The sequence below is a fragment of the Pogonomyrmex barbatus genome, unplaced genomic scaffold (assembly GCF_055798465.1).
Source record: "Pogonomyrmex barbatus isolate J1 unplaced genomic scaffold, ASM5579846v1 scaffold2, whole genome shotgun sequence".
Taxonomy (NCBI): domain Eukaryota; kingdom Metazoa; phylum Arthropoda; class Insecta; order Hymenoptera; family Formicidae; genus Pogonomyrmex; species Pogonomyrmex barbatus.
The window spans coordinates 11,457,366-11,477,366 of record NW_028297116.1 but is presented as its reverse complement, the minus strand read 5'-3'; the positions used below and the strand labels follow the sequence as shown (position 1 = coordinate 11,477,366).

At 41.2% G+C, this 20,001-nt stretch overlaps 1 protein-coding gene and 1 long non-coding RNA gene across 3 annotated transcripts in view; one reads left to right on the top strand and one right to left on the bottom strand.

Annotated features, from left to right (window-relative positions):
• The window catches only part of LOC105422581 (uncharacterized), a 532,825-nt gene that overhangs the window by 442,766 nt on the left and 70,058 nt on the right, over positions 1–20,001 (top strand). The window lies entirely within an intron of this gene.
• LOC148936665 (uncharacterized) lies at positions 794–19,965 on the bottom strand. 2 transcript variants are annotated; one of them, XR_016139117.1, is made up of 4 exons: positions 19,198–19,965; positions 17,744–17,957; positions 17,239–17,312; positions 794–1,108 (listed from the first exon to the last, which is right to left on the bottom strand). It is a non-coding gene; the product is annotated as an uncharacterized LOC148936665 (long non-coding RNA). The 2 variants fall into 2 exon arrangements; XR_016139118.1 differs by lacking the exon at positions 19,198–19,965 and having other exon boundaries at positions 17,744–18,232.

Sequence of the window (20,001 nt, the reverse complement as noted above, 5' to 3'; positions counted from 1 at the left end):
TTTCGTAGAAAGGCGCATCGATCCATGAGGAGTACGTGATTTATGTTGCAAAACTAGTCTAGGAATCGTACTCTTGTATATAATATAAAATATGATATAATGATAATAACAATATGATTATATCGATAATAAATGCTCGAAATTGAAAATAATCATCCAAATTTGAACACGAAAATCATACATTAAGCCACATTACTGAGCGAGTATGCAAGAGAAATCAATTTATCAAATCACGAAAAGAACAACATAATCAATTTATTTCTCATCACGGCTGGCACGCGTAGAGCCACACGATATCTCTCTTGGAGAATTGGTCGGTCCGATCTGTATCGCTTTTCTGATATGGCCGAGCATCAAGGAAGCAATCTTCCACCCCACGCGATCCGTTAACGAATCACAGGAGTGGCAATAGCGCAGGAGAATATCTCCATCTGCGTTTCGATTCGTACCGACAATCGGGTATCTAAGTAGATTAATAAACGAGCCTCGTCGATGCTGCCGGATTCCCATAGAACCAATCGGCCGCGTATCACGCAACGTCTAACGCGCCACGCAATGAATCGCACGCATCTCTAAGTCTTCCCAGGATTATCCAAAGCTGAGTCAGAGACACGAGTTTACGGAACTGTTATTCCCAGACTAGAAATTAACGATCTCTCTAGGCGATTTCCTATAAATTTCCATTCATATAAGTTTTTTCACCATATTTATGTCAAGATAAAATGTTGATATTTCTAAAAAAAACAACACTGACAAATTCGTGCATTCTTTTTTCTTTCTCTATATTTTTTGGTTTATTAATTCGTAATAATATATAATTCTTTTCATACATATATATATAATTTACATTTTTCAAAGCCATAGTTATATTGAAAAATCAACAATAATTTCCGGTCGGTTTGATGAAAAAATATATAATAGAGAGGGAGATAAGAATCTCTCCCCATGGCCCAAAGGACTAGCTGAATTCTCTAAATCCAGAACGAAGAGCACGCTGCTCGATTCCCACGAAATAATAGAAAATAAATATCTGCTCGATGATTACTCTTCGTACTAGTTGCGGACGTCTTCGTGACACCCCTCCTTGCCGCTTCGCGGTTCGATGCACCTGGGAAGAAAAGCCACACGTGTGTAAGTGAGACAGACAACTCGAAGAATAATACATCAAAATGTTCCACACGCGCGATTCGATTTGCAACGGTTTCCACGCTAATGGAATGCTAGAAATATCCCATCGACACTTGCTCACCACATAAATTTTATTCATTGTTAAAGAATAAACAATAGTTTTCAATAGAACTCTTTCATGTCACGCGATCAATATTAATAAAATGCAATTATAAATTTTTTTAATGACACGAAGACTAAGCTGATTAATAAATTTTTAAAATTTATTTTTATCGATACAAATTTTCTCCATAATAAAGATTCTTACAAGAAATTATAATTTAAATTGAAATAGATAAGAAATGTGATTTTTATTCTTACAAATTATATCACTCCTGTATATCTGCACAAGTCGGCCTTTCTTATAGTCGCTAATGTACGTATTGTCATGACATATGAGTATATTCTTATGCGGTGCGAAATGACATATTGAAATATTAGAACCGCAACGGACCGGCGAATATCTGGGCGAGTCATCGCTCATCGACAAAGTTTCTTTCGGATAGGCACGGATGACGCGGTCGAAAAGAGAATCGACCAGCTGTAGAAGAAAAATTATCACCTACAGGTTTTCGCAGGGGCTGCGCAGAGGGGCAGGTGCGGCAATTAAAAGGCTCACCGCCGTCATTTGTTTCCGCGGTGATCTCGACGGTGTATCTTGCGCGCGCTGCTTTTATAGTCATAGTTTCCTGAGCAGGGGTGAACCAAGTTCCACCGTCTGCTTGAAGAAAGTGGAGCTAACCGAAGGCGAAGAGCACAGGCCACGAGGCCATTATTGTTCATGCCCGGACGCGCGTTGCGCGCGTTATAATGTATAATTCAGGCGACTAGAACGACCCGCGCCTTACATTTCGTTGAGTAACGATCTGATAGCATTCATGATATCGATAATATCGTTTCTTATAAATCCCGTGGGAGTTATATATTTTCGTCTCCGTTAACTCGCGCTTTGCTGAAAGAATGGATCGTTATTAAGATAGTTATCAAGGAAATTCTCTGACACGGTCCATTATTCTTATCTGGACGTAATGGTGGGAACTGATATTGTAAGTATATTCGATTGTGGCAAAGGGCAAGGTGTGAATTAGGTAATGTGCGATTAAATATGTAATGATGTAAATATAATTAATAAACATTTTAACATTTTAACACGCACGCGCATACATGCTTACGACTCTTGCGAGAAAAATGATGAATATCAAATTAAAAGTAACCTTGAAATTTCTTGCGAATATTTCTGTATTAAATTCTGGCACACACATTCGCGGGCTACTATCTTCAAGATTAAATATAACTCGTCGTGGCTCAAAACGGAAATGGAAAAAGAGGCATGAAAAACAATAATGATTGCGTCAGGGATTGTTACGTATGTGCCAAACCAGGATGAACGAGCTGAATGTTACGTAGGCGGGGTCGAGGTTCGAGAGGGTAACAGGTGGTCGAGCAGGAAACATAGGCTATATAAGAGCAGATACTGGCAAGTGGTTAGCATAACAATTGCACCAGCTACTGTGTTATACGAGAATTCGAATGATTTATGTACAGACATGCGTTTCGCATTCGCATGCATCTCGAACGTTGCGAGCAGAAAAATCGTGAAGGTTTTCAGCATACTTTTCGATAATCTCACCAGATTGTTAGTATGTGCTAGATTCAAGCGTGAAAAACAAGATATCGATCTTTTTTGCATTCTAAACTTTTGTAAACGTAAAAATAAAAGTTAATTTCAATATCATATCCAGTTTCTTGAATTTTTAGATATTATAAAATTATATATGTATATTATCTTAATTGAAACTTTTATACTTATATACTGTTTTAAAAAATTCAAAAATATAAAAAGTTTTAAGATAAAACTTTATTATTCAAATATTATAAAAATAAATTTTATTGTTATTTTAAAAAATTTTTTAAACATATACCTTTGTCTCTAAAATCTTTTAAATTTAACAATGATATAATTATAATATAGATAATCAGACTAAGACTAAAAAATAATGTAAAATAATTGCAAAAGTAATAAAAACCTTTGTCTTGCTATATCAAGAAAATGATATAGTGTATTGCCATCTTCTTTACATTAAAACGTAGTCGACTCGACTCGGTGCGAGTCAGTCGACGGTTACAGATCATTATCGATACGCAATAAAGATGAAGTCCGTTCCCTCGTGAACGGTTCCTTATAACGCCCTTGATGTCATCGCGATTGTGACAAAAATGACGTGTATCCGCCGGAAGTGCTTCCTTCCCACTTGCTGTTCTAACTTCTCTATGCGGTCTCCAGTCCCTCCATTATTTTGTAGTTAGCTTTTTTCCTCTCAGTCTTACTCGCTCACTCGGCTCTTTACCAGGATGATTTGCTATTTTGTCTTGTACAATTCGCAGGCCGCGAATTTGCCGGTGCGGTCATTTATACGCTTATCCAGTTCGCATACGTACATATACGTACGCCTATCAAAAGTAATACGTTTCTTTTTTGATTTTATGACATTAGAATTGAAATTACTCTCTTTTTAATAAGAAATTGACCGATTATTTTAATTAGCAACTTTATTTGTACTAAAAAATATTTTTGAAAAAGTTTCAAATTGGAATTTATAAATATTTTTTACTTCTTTTCTGCTTTTTTTTTTATATACTTAAAATATACAATTTTGATATTATCTATATGTAATAATTTCGAATTTATTAAAAAACTTTGAGAAAAAAAATTTGATGTTGATATATTTTTTTCTTTCCTTTTTTAGTTTAAAAATTTATAATTACTGAGACGACTCGTATATATATGTACCGATAAATGTTTGCATCTGCCATCGGCATATCGAATTGTCAAATTAATTGATCGCGATCTCTAATGAACGATGCAATTGTAAACTTCCCTTGACAGGAAGCCGTCTGCTTGCTGAGGCATAACTTAAATATCTTGATCGGATCTACTCGCAACTGAGTAAAAGATTATAAGATATTTCAAAATGAGAAAAGTGAAAGTTAAAACTTTTTAAATCATAAAACTATATTCATTTTTTACATAAAATTATTATATATTATATTTTTGAAATGAAGAAAAGCAAATAATAAGTATTGCGTTGTTAGAGTAAAAATTAAAACATAATTACAACACAACTTTTTTTAATTTTTTATTTTAATTAATCTCTGTACAAATCGTTACTAGTTTGATAAAAAATTCGTATAATCGCGAATATAAATACAACTATGTTAGAAGCGCGTGAAACTTATTAGCGAAACAGTTTCGCTGATATGCTTGCTTTCTAAATAATTCTATGCTATTGCGTGTCTCGAAGCACCCGCACAATATTATCAGATCGCGGAAACGTCCGCCGCAGAGAAACGCGCGCACCCATAGGAATTAGAATTTTAATGAAGACGCCAATCGTCCTCGAGATTGCATTCTTCCTGCATCTCTCTTACCAAAATGCAATGGTAATTTACTGATCGCCTGCACTAATGCTTACATTTAATATTAGTTGATTTTCTAACAAAATGAGAAACAATGCTATGTCTATTAATAAAGAAATGATTATCAATAGGTAAAATTACTTATTATTAATATGTATGTATCTCTTTATCAGTGTTAAAAATCTAAAGCAGTTAATTTTGATTTTATTTAGTGGAATGCATCTCTGAAGAAGTTTCCCGCTTTAATCAGTTTCAAAAGCAACGATGTGTCGCGCTTCTGCCGTAGCAGACGAAACGTCCCAGACGTACAAACGATTTCGCGGGATACAGAGAAAAGAGAAATGAAAAAAGAGAGAACGAAGGAGGAAAGAAAGGAAAAAAAGACAGATGAATAGCGAAATGGAGAACGAAGAAGTCGCTGTGTCTGGTAGGCGTGCGTTTACGCCTACTAATTATGATTCTAGATGTTGCTATGTCCCTTCCGCCACCAGCGCTCTCGCCTTTCTTGGTGTCGTCTCACATGACACTTGTAAGATACAACAGAGAAAAACCTATCGTATAATCAATCGAACAGCGTGCAGAGAGGGTGGAAGAATCGCGCGGTCCTTCTTCACGAAGAAAGAATGGAGAACGGCTCCTCGAGGCGAATCCGCGTCGCTTGCTCGCGTCGAAGGAACGGCGGGACCAACTCGCGCCTCACCTCCGAGTTTCGGTCCCCGCCACCGCGCCAAGTCCGACGGATACTGACCGTCTGCCGCCGCAAGGTAATTACGAACGCCGACCGGGGCCGGTCCCTCTCTCGAGAAGGTGAGTGACAAAAAGCCGCGTCTTAATGCAAACGCGCGGCGGCTGGGGCCGTAACTCGTTAATTATAGGCCGCCTCTGATTGATCCGCGGCCACTTCGCCTCGGTATCCGCGCGGCGGATACTCTGCGAGAGCCCCGGTATATACCAACACCCTGTCGATATCCGGCGCGGCACGCGCGGCCAAAGGGCCCGGGCGCTGGAACCGGGCGTGGGGGAAAAAAATTAATTGAAAAATACCGACGGGGGGAGAGGCGGCGCGAGGGCGCCTCACGAGACCGAGGAAAGAAGTGAAATGGGCACCGGCGTGTGATGGTGACGCCTTTGGGTCCAAAACTGCGTTTAGAGTGTTGGCCTCCTTTTTCGCATTGCCTTGCGTGCGAGAAGTAACGAAAGCAATCGCGCGAAGCCATTCATAGCATCCGGCTAACGTCGAACTTTTGCACGGCTGCCTCTCGGACGGAGGACTTGACAAAGAGATCCGAAAGCATTCGATCTATTTTTTATTAGAGTGCCAGATATTCGCGAATTAAAAAGAAAAATGAGTCCAAAAATTATTGTCTGCCTGTAAATAATTGCAAAAAATTATACTAAAATTCGTACAAGAGATTCAAGATCAACGTGAGAATAAAACTATGTTGCCGGCATCGAACGATAACATAGTGATAGAAATTGATTCCGAAATCGAGAGAATCTAATTCGCTTGTTTGACAAGGGTGTAACTCGATCCACCGGCAATTTGTCTCGACGCACGTTCACGCGAATCCGATTGCGGAGGTGATCCCGGGGTCTAGGTAGGGGAGCCTAGAGCGCATAGTCGCCCGCGCGCTATCTTCGTGGCGTCGAGCTGTTGCCTTTTTGCATCGTCGCTGTAATTCAATTTGCGTCGCGGTAAGAGCCGAAAGAGCCGCGGCACCGGCGCTATCGACATGTCAAACGTAAACACATGCAGATTAGATATTTTCCTACGATATGACGCCGACAAAGGATTCACCATCACGCGCGAAGTCGAACCGTGGCGGCGATGGTTACACAGCGGCACCGCGCGCGCACACACGAAGAGCACGGGTCTATCAGCCACCACCTACCCCTAACCCACACTCCGCATGCTTCACCTATCTGCATGACGATATCGCCGAGTGCTATGGCCGAATGTAAGCGGATATTGGCTATACATATTTATAGGAGAGCGCACCGCTACCGGCTCTTGTGACCGCGTTCGTTCAGTTCGTTCGCTTCCAGCACCGCCCTTTGCCATCAACATTTTGTTCCACTTCCACACACACACACACACACACACACACACACACACACACACACACACACACACACACACACACACACACACGTATTCCATCTCTTTCTCCTTTTCCACCGCTCTCTCGCTTTTTCCCTCTGTGGAACTCACAACCGCCATTTCTCGTATATATCTCTCGGTTTCTGCGTCTCCGTTTCGCCCCTTTTTCGCCAGCTCTTCGCCGTTACGTTCAACTCGCATTGTCGTCTTCGTCGCTCTCATTGGTGTCGTCGCCAAAGTGCGGTGGAGCGGTGGTGAAAGGGCAAAAGAGAGGCAGAGGTATAGAATCCTTTGTCCGGCGGAGAGAATCTCCGTCACACGGAAAAATATTTGCGTTATTATCTATTACCTCGAGCGGAAAATTGAAATTTTCCGTCGCAGTAGGACAGCGCTCTGGGGACGTACTAATGACAACAATTCATGTCCCGCAACGAACTATACGTTTAATTTTTATTAAATGCAACGCAATTGAATTACAGTGTTCGCTGATACTATGCGACGTGACGATGTAATGGTAGGTGCGTATCCTGTTAATATTACAGTGAGTCATTTCGTGCTGTAACCGTGATTGAATCCGTACAGTGCCATGTTATCCTTTCCTTTATTTAAATTTTTATTTCTTGTCTTTCTTTCTTTTTTTTTTTTAACAGTCTATGTGATTTGACTGCTGTCTTAAATTTGACAGTATCGATTTAAGCTTTTATTTAATTTTTATCAAATATACGAAGGAGATATAATACTTTATAGGCTTGTCAGGAAGGAAACAGGTGTAAAAATTCGAATTACTGCCACAGCGCGATAATCTCAATGGCGCAAGGTGGACAATGGCAAAAGCAAAAGCGCGTTTCTAAATCGCGCCCGATGGCACAAGGTTTTTCTTCCGCGCAGAGGGCCGAGAGCACAGGCATGCTCCCCGCCAATTTGCAAGGTGCAACTCGCCGCGGTCGCATTAGTCAAGGTGCCCTATCGCCTTGCAACCATCGCGTAACGGTATGCGCCAGCAGGCGATTGCGATTCGCTCGCATTCTCCTTCGTTCTGATCGCGATGACGTTAATGATCTGCTTAATTACGGCGTGACGCGGCGAAAGAAACACACAGGCGACGCAGACAGCCGAATGATTTCTCCGCAATAATGCGTGGATCGCTACTTAATGATGATAACATGGATCGATAATGCTTGAAGGACAATTGACCAAGATATAACGTTCTGATTCTTATAACGTGTAATATTGATTGATTAAAAATTTTATAAAAAGAACTGTATTATTTTATTAATGGGGCTGATGAAATATCACGATAATCATACAACGTCAATTAAAAATATCCGAAAGGAAAATTGAACGCAAAGAATTAATCAAAAAATTCAAAGGTTTATAATTATAAGTTTATAATTAAAAGTTAATCTTCTTATTTAGGTATTCGGTAAATTCAATTAAATTAACCATAGAGTTTTTCTTTTCAAAGTCATTATTCCAGTCATTATTTATTCTTTTATTTTACGTTTATTATATAAAGCAATCACTAATAAAATCTGGATTATAAATTGCATCGAACGGCAAAATATAGCGTTACACAGGAGAACAATTATGATCGACACGACCTCTGATTTTAGCATGGAATTTGGCACGATGTTTTCGTCGCGTCCGCAAAGATCTCGTACGACAGTTTCCCCCGCATTCCCCGTTCTCTTCTCCGTGGAGAAACGCTTTTCTCGTTCGTTTGATTTCGGACGCGAATTCTTAGCTGGCGCGCGTGACCGATGTGCAACGCGACGTTCTGTTTCGAGCTCCAATGCGTGCGTCCTCGTTACATGTCCCACACATTTCGCGGCACGTCCCACAGTGTCGACGTTATGAAAAATCTGCCTCGCTTCCTCTCTTCTCGAAACGAGGCACACGCACGCGTATCTTGATGCAAACCTCGCGAAAGCAGACTTCAATCAGCGCGCACTCGATGTTATTGTGTTTGGAACTTTTTAATTGATCTTGATAGATTAATCATATTTTGGGCTAATTCTCTTTCTCTCTCTTTCTCTTTCCCGCGATGTTTGGGATGTTTGCGATTGAAAAGATCAAGATTATCACGTCGGAGAATTCGATGACCGCCGAAGAATTCGCCGCTACACCTTCGCGAAATTACATCCTGCTTCTAGGAACGATAGGCATCATAATGACGCGCGTCTTACGCCATTACAATTAGCTACAACGAAGAAGCGAGTTCGACGGAGCGCTCGACGCGGCGTTCGCGCGAGCTCGTTACGCGTCTCACGCGTGTCCTCGCCATCAGATCTGCCTCGCGCGAATCAGTCTCACCCGTGTGCCTCTACTAATGCCTAACAGTGGCCGTTCCTTCGCCCCGTTGTCCGTGTAGCCGCGGCACTTGACGCGTGTGTGCGCGTGTGCGTGAATAGCGTGGACGAGGAGAGCGCGCGCGCGCGCGCGCGCTCCCCGCGCTATAATTAATGCGATAATTATTAGCACGAAAAGATCGTATCTGCGGTCGGTCTTTTCTTCGGTGGTTTTTCTGCCGCGGTGTGGATTTTCTTGTCCCCACTCTGCGGGGCCACCGAACTCCGTTGCACGACGTTCCCGATGATACCGCGCGGCTCCTCGGCAAGAGTTAACGTCCGGGCACAGGTGAACGCGAAGAGATTGGAAGGGACGGAAGCGAAAAGGGACACACATATACACGCCTATATCGTGCACGCTTCGCGAAGCAATGAAATCAATTCCGACGTGTATGGCTGCTTTCTCCAGTTCTGGCACACAACGATCGTTCGGAAATGCACGCCGCTCCACGCGGTCGTGGACATCGAAATTGGACGTAACGTTGTTTGCCTTCTGCTATTTGTGCAAGAAGCAACGGATCAGAGCGCATTGAAAATCGCCCGAAGCGCATTTCACGGTTTCTTCACTAATAATTCCACTTGCGAACGGCACATAAATTCGTTCAAGCACGCATTCTCCGTTGAGTCAATATAGCGTGATTTAGACGGATCTCTATCGCGGTCTCTTTCGAAGGGATTACGTTCAAGAATACAAAAAAGGGCTTTACTTCTCTGAAATGTAATGAAAATATAAATAATGAATTTCTTCCTGTCGGAAACTTCAATTTTTAAAACGTTTAAATGCTAGCTGAATAATATATATTTTTTTACATTCATTGATTTATCTGTAACTTTTTGCAGAAATTGAAAGAATCCATAGCAAAGAATTTACACTCAATAAGAAATTGAATTTAACATGTCACAATCACGCCATGAAACACGCTGAACGATATTTATATATATTTGCAATATATTACATTTGTGCACTAATTATCAATTACAGTTCTGTAAATCATGATTCGCCATTGCATAATCGTCTACCATTAGCGCACCGTCGTCGCTTCAACTGCCGGCTAGTCCATGCACACATACATACAGTTCCTACATGTGTACCGAAAAGCGTGATGAGAACATGTATGCGGCATGTTTACATGTCTGATTAGATCCCCGAGAGTTTCAGGTTGACACGCGGATCGTCTCACCGTTGTACGTTTACGTAAAACGAGCGATGCAGCAACGTCAACTAATATCAATCGACAAGGTGTGCAATATATTATTGTATAAACGAGACCACGATAAAACGCGGAGAGATAAGAAAAGTTACTAAACGGACGGACGCGATATATCAAATTCTAGAAAATCCTATCCGATCCGATTCGGATCAAGTCGAATGGCTCTGCTGTTACATACCAAGCTAATTGAAAGTAACGTAGCGTTACTACTGAAGCTAAATTACAATGGAAGATACGCAGACGAAGCGCTCCCTCGGCTGCATTCTTAATGCGGTTGATTTTTCTCCCGCTAATTGCACCGGTGAGATAGTCGATTATATTTCTCCACAATAAAATCGTGTACGTTCGCGCTCGGTTTTACATGTGCGAGAGCGCCCCGCGATGGAATCAACTATTGTCCAAACTGATATAGCACCTCGTCTCGCATCGCGTCGACGCGCAATGCGCTGGAGAACCAATTAATAAGAAGCGATAAAATAAAAAAAAAAAAAAAAAAAACGAATAAATCGAGACGCCAGCGGGGCCATTATTATTCAAACGCACTATGTTATTCCGTAGTTTAAGTTAATTATGCTACGCACGTGGTAAAAGCGATTCAATCGTGATTGTTCTCTAAAATAATTGAAACGCGTCGAGTGGAGCACACTTCATGCGTTTATAATGCGCTAATAGACGTCGGTAGGAAGCGATAGGAGAAACTACGTATATATGAATGTTTTTAGCAAACGTCAGTGAAGCAATTACGCTAATTATACTGCACATTGACAAGCTTATACTTGCAAAGAGGAGGGGAAATAATCTCCGAGAATAAATGTTTCCAGATATTACTGGAATGATGAATCATAATTGAGATTTCTTCAATATGCATAAAGATTTTGCAATTTAAGATTATAATAGTATACAATAATGAAGTTAACCAATATTCCTAATTTCAATTGCTAACGTTACATTCATTATTAATTGTTTTTATCATACGTAGTGTCGTAAATATATGTTTCATCAAGAAAAAGAGAAAAAAGCGTATTACAGCTATTTTATTTAAAAAAATATATTATTTCGAATACACATAAATCGCAAGATTTAGCAGAATTATTAATGGATTGTTAAGTGTTATTGAGTGCCCTCTCACAACGGCGATTCACATCGTAAAAATAAAAGTCAAAGACCCAGACCGCCTGGGACCTCTTGCCCTACGAATAATTGCACGGGAATTGCACTTGCATCTAGTTAATCATGCGGCTCGGTAGCAAGTTCGCGTTGCCAAGATTCCTTGTCGCGAAGTGGCCGAATTACTTCCCAATAAAATCAGATCGCCCCGCCCTGTGGTTATTTCGAACAGGCGGCATTAATTTTATCTACAATGTTTCTCCTCTACTGACCGCTGGCATTACTCCACGGTGACGTGAATAAATGTCGCCGCGACTCGCACCGGCACCCAAAGCGCGGTAACAATATAACAAAAAGGGGAACAGAACGTGGCGATGCTCGCCGAGGGATCGCGCGCGCCGCTGACTCCTCGTCGAACCGCGATTCGAAGAAAATTTCGCCGCGGCTTTAATTGCTGCCATCTTTCACAGGCGAGAGCAACAATGTCGGCCCACGTCTGTAAAAAGACTAACGTATCCGGCTCCATTCTTCGCGAACGCGAAAGGCGATACCGTGGTCGGGCTGTAAACGTAACGCGCTGCACGCGCGTCCCGGGAGTATCAAAAGGGAACTTATTATTGATGGCGTATTGAAACGGTATGAGCACGGTGATAAAACGCGATGGGCCCACGGCGCCGTGGAGGTCCCCACTTAACGTCCGACGTTATATACGAGCGTAAAGGGGGGCGAGACGCGGGGCAACGCGGCGGACGGAGAACGAAGTCGCGGGGGTCGGAATCGACGGATCGTTTTCTTTCTCTCTGTTACTCCGGCTACATTGTATCCGAGGCACGAGAAGGCTCTATAAAAATTATTAGCGAGGCTTTAATGAGGAATTATGAGGGGACTCTCGTCGTTCTTTATTTTCGCCGGGACATCGTATTCTGCACGATATCATTCCTTTATGAACGTACGGTATTTTAAATTACAAAAGATAATCGAAATTTATTATCTAACATTCTCTTTTTTGCAAGACGCATAGTTGTGCGTAATTATTCAGCATAAAATGCCTATATTGAGTGATATTGTTCTCTCTTAAAATCTGAAAATCATTCTCTAAAATAATTATTAACAAGTCGTACAAACAACTATGTATGTATCAAACACTTATATGCCCGGTAACGATATGGTCTGTTGAATATGCGTAGAAAAGATAGTTTAAATTTTTCCACATTAATTCACTGAAACAATCTACTCATCTTAGCCCTTCGATGGTATCTACGCAATACACACATACATAAAACATTCATGCATACAACATAAAAGCTTAATCAAGTAAAATTTATAAATGCGTCTATTCTATATTCGTTCATTAGTTAATTTAGATAAATAGGAACCAGCCGGAGAGCTTTCACTTATTAATATTAATCACAATGTACAATTAAAGATAATGGCTTCATTAATATTAATCGGTACCATAATACGTTTACCTTCATTGATATTAACACGTCGGCATACATATTTGTAAAGCACACCTTGCATACACGTATTTTCTAATAACAAAAAAAGATTCATTCTTGCTTCAATGAATCGACAATATTATAATTCATCCTTTAATCCACAGTCGACAGTTTCACAATATTACATTTCTCTCTCGGTCGCAATAGCAAGATGACGCGTCACCTCTTGTGACTGCAATTTCGGAAATCATTAGTCCAAGATAAGAAAGAAATAATAATTACAAAGCTCTGACCGCGGAGAGACAATCGCATGAATATCATCAGCGGTGGTCCGTAAATTAAGCAATTTGCTAATGATATTCTCACATGGCTCGTATTTCAGTCTCCTGTCTCGGACATCGCAGCTTTTAATGCCGGTGCTACGTCAGGCGAAGATTCTCCGCCTTCGGCGCGTATAGGCGCTTTTAAAAAAGATGGACTACTCCTTGTAGTGCCTGCGCTTTGAACACTCGCGGTACACCACGATTCGACATCAATGACCGAAATTTTTTTTGTTTCCCTAGTATCCTCCTCATCATCAATATTCAATCGGGATTTCCGTCTCGCATTAATCGCGATTATTTTAAACACTCGAAAGAAATAAACAAATATACGCCCTCATTTTTTTATGTATAAAATGTGTATATGTATTTATTCGATTAACGCAGTAAAAAATGTATATCGATACGTCAACTTATACGCGCGAATAAAGTACCTCTTTATTCTTCATAGGGCCTGAGCACAATTTCGAAACCGGGCCTTTATCCCTCTTATATTCTTGGTCCGCGAATTATATCCGACACCAAGCCGATTTCGCGCACAGGTGTGGTCTGTATCGCGGGCTACCTCCTCGACTAATTACTTTGCTTACTTTATCCAAGGTATATATAATTTTTTGCTTTTTTCCGAGACCGAGAGATTCCCGCCTTTCGTGGAGTTTCTGTTCTCGGCGGAACTGCGTTAAAACGAACGAGTACATCCGAGCGCGCTGAGCGAGCTTAACTTTAACGTGGTCCGCGGTCCTCGTTTTATTTCAACCGGATTATTTCCGTCGTATTTCAGATTGGGATTTGGGTACCATCGCCCCTTTGTATTAATAACGACTCCCCCCCCCTCGCGTTTCTACCACCGCTAACGTAACCTATTCTCTCCCCGAACAACGACCCCTTGTGTTTTTGTTTATAGCTATCCTGTAGGACGAGGGTACGTCTAAATCTTAGGATTACGAACGAGTGTCAGGCGACTACCCTTCGCTTTTGTCTCATTTTACGATTGCGCCATCGCGTCGGAATGAAGGAAAGAAGATAATTTTTGTAAAGCAATCTCCTCGAGGCGAGGCACCGAGGCCAGGATGGACCGCGTAGGTCGGCGCTGATTTACGGATTCTACGCCCGAGACGAATCCAGCCGCGCAAATCTTGCAATTGCCTCGCGATAACGTGCGCGCGCGCTCGCGCGACGAGAAATTTATTGCTGACTCAGCGACGAACGTCGCCGAGTCGTTGTGATGTATTACTGGCACGGCGATGGCGGTAATAACTGATGATAAATTGTATCGCGCCGCCGATTTGATGGACATCCTACCTATCCCTGAGATGAGATGTAACGTATTGGAAATTATTGTTACAATATCAATTTCATTTCTTACGCTCTGTTTTAGATACTGAGCAATTTTAATAAGTAAGAAAATTGGATTTCCTCTGCGGATAACGCGCAGTAGCTACAAATTGAACGCACGATAGGTGTAAGGAAGAGACGAAGGTACACTCGCGAAACGACGAATGAGACGCCAAGACAACGAGAACACATTTGGGGGTATTTCTCGTTCGGTTATTGTTCGAGGTATGATTGGAGCCTCCGTGGCTCCGAGAGACTCGAGGTCGAAGGTGAGGGTTAATGAATGAATCGCCGGATATTCACGGTGCAGCCACAAAGGAGCCAAGTTGAGCCACCACGAAGGCAAGACCTTTTCTTAATTAATATAGATTACTTCTAATTGTATATTTATCTATTAATTTATATTAACCTAGGCACACGGAGGGAAGAGGCACTGAGAACCAAATGTCTTCGACCCGCTGATTCGGTTTAATCGGCCGAAGGGTTGCATAAATTGATTGATGCCTCATTCTCTACTTCTCTCGCTTTATCCTCGATCTTCTTTCTTCAAAGAGGATTTCACATCGCCGGCCGCTTTCCTCTCGTAATTATAGATCTTTCTCATCAATCTTAACTCGGCCGAATATCCAGAAAAACTTTCTAAGGGTTATTTACACACACACACACACACACATACATATTGTGCGCGCATTTCTACTTATGTTTCTGCTTATTGAATCATCACGTATTTTTTTCGTCTGAATTAAGATTCCTCTATTTTTTGTTTAGCAGATATAAAAAGTTATTACATGTGCAATTATTATGAATTATTATGAACACATAATTATGCTATATAATTTAATTCTCACTTCTTTCTCTCTCCTTTCTCTCTTTGTCCTTCCCTCTTCCTATTAAAGTTATATAAGCGATTAGCAAGATAAGAAAAAAATAATTTATGTTTCATCAACAGCCCATGAGCGTTATCGCAAGAAAATGGAAAAAGATTTCAACAATAGAAATGGTACATCGATATCGACCATTTCGCCTCCCGCGACAGAGGAGATTTAAAAACGAAAGCCACGACTTATCTTCGGCCTCTGATTGAATGGCTCCGCCGCAGGCACTTCACGAGGCAGCGGAAAAGAAGAAAGGGACGGTGAGAACGCACGTCCCTCCCTTTCGTTGATTCAAGGGCGCGGTACGCGCGGCATTTGATATCTGAAATCCCCAATATTTTTAAAAGCACAGGGGTTCGTGCGCGAGCGCGCGCGCATTCCCTCCTTCTCTCTCTGTCCGTCGAGAACGGGACGAGAGAGAAGCTGGAAGAGAACAAGCTCTCGAGAGGAGCCGCCGTCTCACCCGCCAGCTTCAAAGGCACGTCGGAGTCTTTCCGCGGCCATTAAAATACGAATAATAATTATAAGTGCGACGGCGGAGTGATCAGTCTGTTCGCGCACGAAGCGATCGTCCATATCAGCTACGGCATCCCTTCAGCGGCCCGACATCCCTCTTCTTCCGTGACTTTATGTTCCTTCTTTCTCTTTTCCTCTTTTTCTTTCTGCTCTTTTGGCGGCCATTAATCCCCTTTCTTTTGCCGGCTGCAACGACGCTGCCATCGGTAGAACGTTATCCCGCTCGGTCTCCGTCCTCGTGAATTTATGGATGAGTACCGAGGCGAAGTCATATCGTTATCTACCGCGTAGTCTTCACGAATGGCCAGCGATACGCAAAAGTTTTGCAGCGATGCTCGTGGTACGCGCACAATGCCGGGGGTATGTCCATCAGTGTATGTGCGCGAACGCGCGTGACTCTTTCGAAACTAACACAAGTAAGTGCGCTTCTTTAAACGCCAGGATACGTATTCGCGCGCGCGCGCGCGCACTTTCGTGCACGTTGTGCTGTATTAAAGACGTGAAATATACGCGCGACTGTCATCGTCGATGGGTTTAAGTGTATAAGATTTTAATTTGTTCGGTTATGCGTGCCGCTCGCCGATTACTGCCCGCCTGGAATGAGTACTTATTCGTCGAAAGTCGTAAAGCGGGCCGTTCGCAAAGAAGGTTTCTTCGCGATTGTGGTTAATATGGGATATGTATGGATATCTCAAGGACCTGTGGTACGAGTTTTTAAAGATACCTTTCTTTATGGCGTACGTTAATAAAACGTTGGAAATGATTGGAACAGCGGTTAATATACTACAGTTCTTAATTGTGGAAATCCGTGTAGAATTGCTGAAAAAGATCTGTTCAGCGTCACAATTAAAATTTCTGAGAAGCTGTTTTTCTCGCGAAAATTTTCGCAGAACGATCAAGCAGCGTATTTTGCAAGAGTCTTCTCTATCAAGCGCGCAATGATATCAGAAAAAAATATCAGGAAAGATAGATACTATGACGTGTATACGTGTCTGCTATCGGGTATAAGTTTTGCTCGTCGTGATGATTTAACGAAAGCTTTAATTTCTTAGAAATAGAAAATACATCTTCTCTTAACTGATTAAACGTACTATAATTTAGAGCGGCACTTAGCAATGTGCGCGATATAATTTCTGCGCGACGCACGCCGACGAGACCGAAGTAATTCCAGCCGACCAGCATACCACACGGGGAGGGAAAGAGGTAAAGTCCTTAAAGGCATATCCACACGCCTAGAAGTGTCGCCCGAGCGAGCGTCGGCCGTGCGATTGCTCGTTAGTGTAGCCACGGCCCCGTGTCTGTCACGAAATCGCTGATTATCATCGTTCAAGGAAACCGCCGACGCTACCCGCTACATCGCCCTCTTAATTCTCATATAACAGCCATCGCGGCCATTACTTACTTATTCCACGGCCTGCTAGTCTTAGAAAAAGCATCAGCCACTGGCGCAGGTAGCGATACTGTCCTCGGTTTCATCTGTATATATAAATTTATTATATTAATAAAATATATAAATTCTAAAAAATACAAAAAAATCTGAAGAAGATCTTTTGGGTAAAACTACAATTATTATTTAATTATTTCTTATTGTAATAATAGCAAGTTGCATCATTTAACGATTTAATCTTCTAAATTTTCATATGGTAAAAATATTATTTTTATTCATTTAGAAATATATGTTTTAAATATAAAATAATATGTAAAATATTGAATTTAGAAAGTAAGAAATGTGTAAATTGTACGAATGTAAAATAGTTAGTACAGTACAATTTATTGCGCGAAATCGCAAACACCTGTCAAGTTTTCTAATTTGAGAAGATTATTTTCAATTATTTCAAATTATCGAAAGTTTATTCATGACCGTCTTACTCACATCACATCCTGTTTCTGGATTTGTGATTACTCACGAAAATTATTGCTGGTTGTTAAGTCGGATGTGAATAGAAGACTGTTACGCTGTTGGCCACGTTCGGCGAGCGTAATGCGTTCACACATCGGTTGTCGCTTGTGCACGTGTGAACACGGCGACACAACCCGGAATCAGGAAAGACGCTTATTATTTCAAGGTTCGGTTCGTCTGCGCATCGAATAATCAGTCGCGATGTGCTATACGAGATAAGTCTGTAGAAAAGGTAGGCGTTTAGAGGTCTAAGAGGGAAGAGGGCAGAAGGAAGCGACTAGGATTAATCTCTAGGCTAAATAACTCATTGTCATATCTCGTTCTTTGTTTGTATCTCCCATAATAAAAGATTGACAAAAAAAAATAAAATCATCTAAAAATATGCGACGACATAAAAACTGTTTTCTGATATATTATTTAGTTTAAGCTTATGATATCACATTTTATTCTTCTACACTAGACAATATTAACAATTTAATTAATATAATACTCTTGATTTGCGACATTTAATTTAAGAAATTTCTAATAATATTTCCAAATTTAAGATATATATTTGAAATACCTTTTTTGAAATGCCTATAAATCTGCCTATAACTTTTTTCATATGCGTTTTATCGCTTCTTATTTTGTGCGTCGCCTGTCAATCTGTTTCTACTTCTATAAAATGCCAAAAACTTAGCGTGCCAAAATCTTCGCGACATTTGTATGACTCAACGACAGTTTTATTGTGGAAAGAAAATAGATATAAAACAACGGTAAAATATCTTACAAAAACATTTAAAGTATAACGTCTGTTTTTATCAAATATATCTCACTAATTTAATTTTCTAAACAATCTTTAATTAGAAAAAAAATTAAAAAGAATTAATTAACAAACAATTACTTTTTGCATTAGTAAAACTTTTGAAAACTATGGAATACCGTTACTTTGTCACGTGCCGCATACATAAATCTATGCGAAAAGAAAGCAATACGATCTGCAAAAGCTACTGAAACTTTAATAGGTTTCACGGCTTCGGCTTGGTCTCTCGGCAGTGGTTCGATGTTAATTCAGCCAAAAGTTCCGACGAACAAATTGGCAAGATCAACCACTAGAAGAAGCCGTAGCAAGAAGTTAATCGCAGGAACCAGATGAGGTTTAAGTCCGAAAGCAAGGATTTCTGTTGATCGATCGAGGGATCGAGTCACATCGACCATTCTGTCGGACACTTTCAGTCTCTTTCCACGGTAATGTGCGTGTGGATGGATTACCAAACTAAATGATAAATCTTGTTCAATTTGTCGAAACGATTTTTGCCTCTATTTTGCTACAAGGAGCTAAGAATACTTAATTATCAATTTCCTTTCTCATATTAAAAACAAAAGACTAATTTCTCTGTGAAATACATTCTTTTTTAATAAATTTGCAAGGCATATTTCTCTAAAGAGTTTACAACTGAACCGGATATGTGATTGCCATACCTGTTCTTTTCACTGCCGCTCTCTAGCCCCGTGAAAGACCGTTTCTTCTTCTTCCCGATAAATACCTTGGGCGAACAAAGCAAAACCCAAGATTAATACCCTGTAATAGTAAAGAGTTTCTCGTCATCGTTTCCTACTATTACTCTAGTTCCCTATATCAACGACCGCGGTAATTGTGACGAATCTACTCCCACCTTGGCATCTCTTGTCCGCCGGATTAAAGCGTGTAATTTAGACGAGCGACATTCGCGGGATTGTCTATCAAGACGCGAAGGCGGTGCGATCACGGTGCGCTTTCTCATCGCCACCGGAAGTGCGTGCATCCGCGTAAGGGGCACCGTTAAAAGTGTAGAAAACGCATGAGAGAGAGAGAGAGAGAGAGAGAGAGACAGAGAGAGAGAGAGAGAAAGATACATCTCCCGCTGCTTTAATTCCATAAATAAAGCCCGGGAGAGCGGGGCACAGGCCCGCGGCATAAATGAGCGCATCGGGGGCGACTAATGCATAGGATTATCGAGTCTTCCCATGCCCTACATCGGTCATTACAAAATAACAGTAATTAATATGCGAGCTTCATAGGTATCTCTTTCTCCGAGTATTGTCAGACGGTGCCGCCACCGCCGTTGCCACCGCCGCCACTGCCGGTTTCTGTTATGGTCCTCCTCCCCTCTCTCTCTCTCTCTCTCTCTCTCTCTCTCTCTCTCTCTCTCTTTCATTCTTCTCCTCCGTGCGTATGGACTTTTATAAAAATTCTGCCGCCCGTTGTAATATCTGTCCCCTCTCTCGTATCCTTCTCTGTCCTCT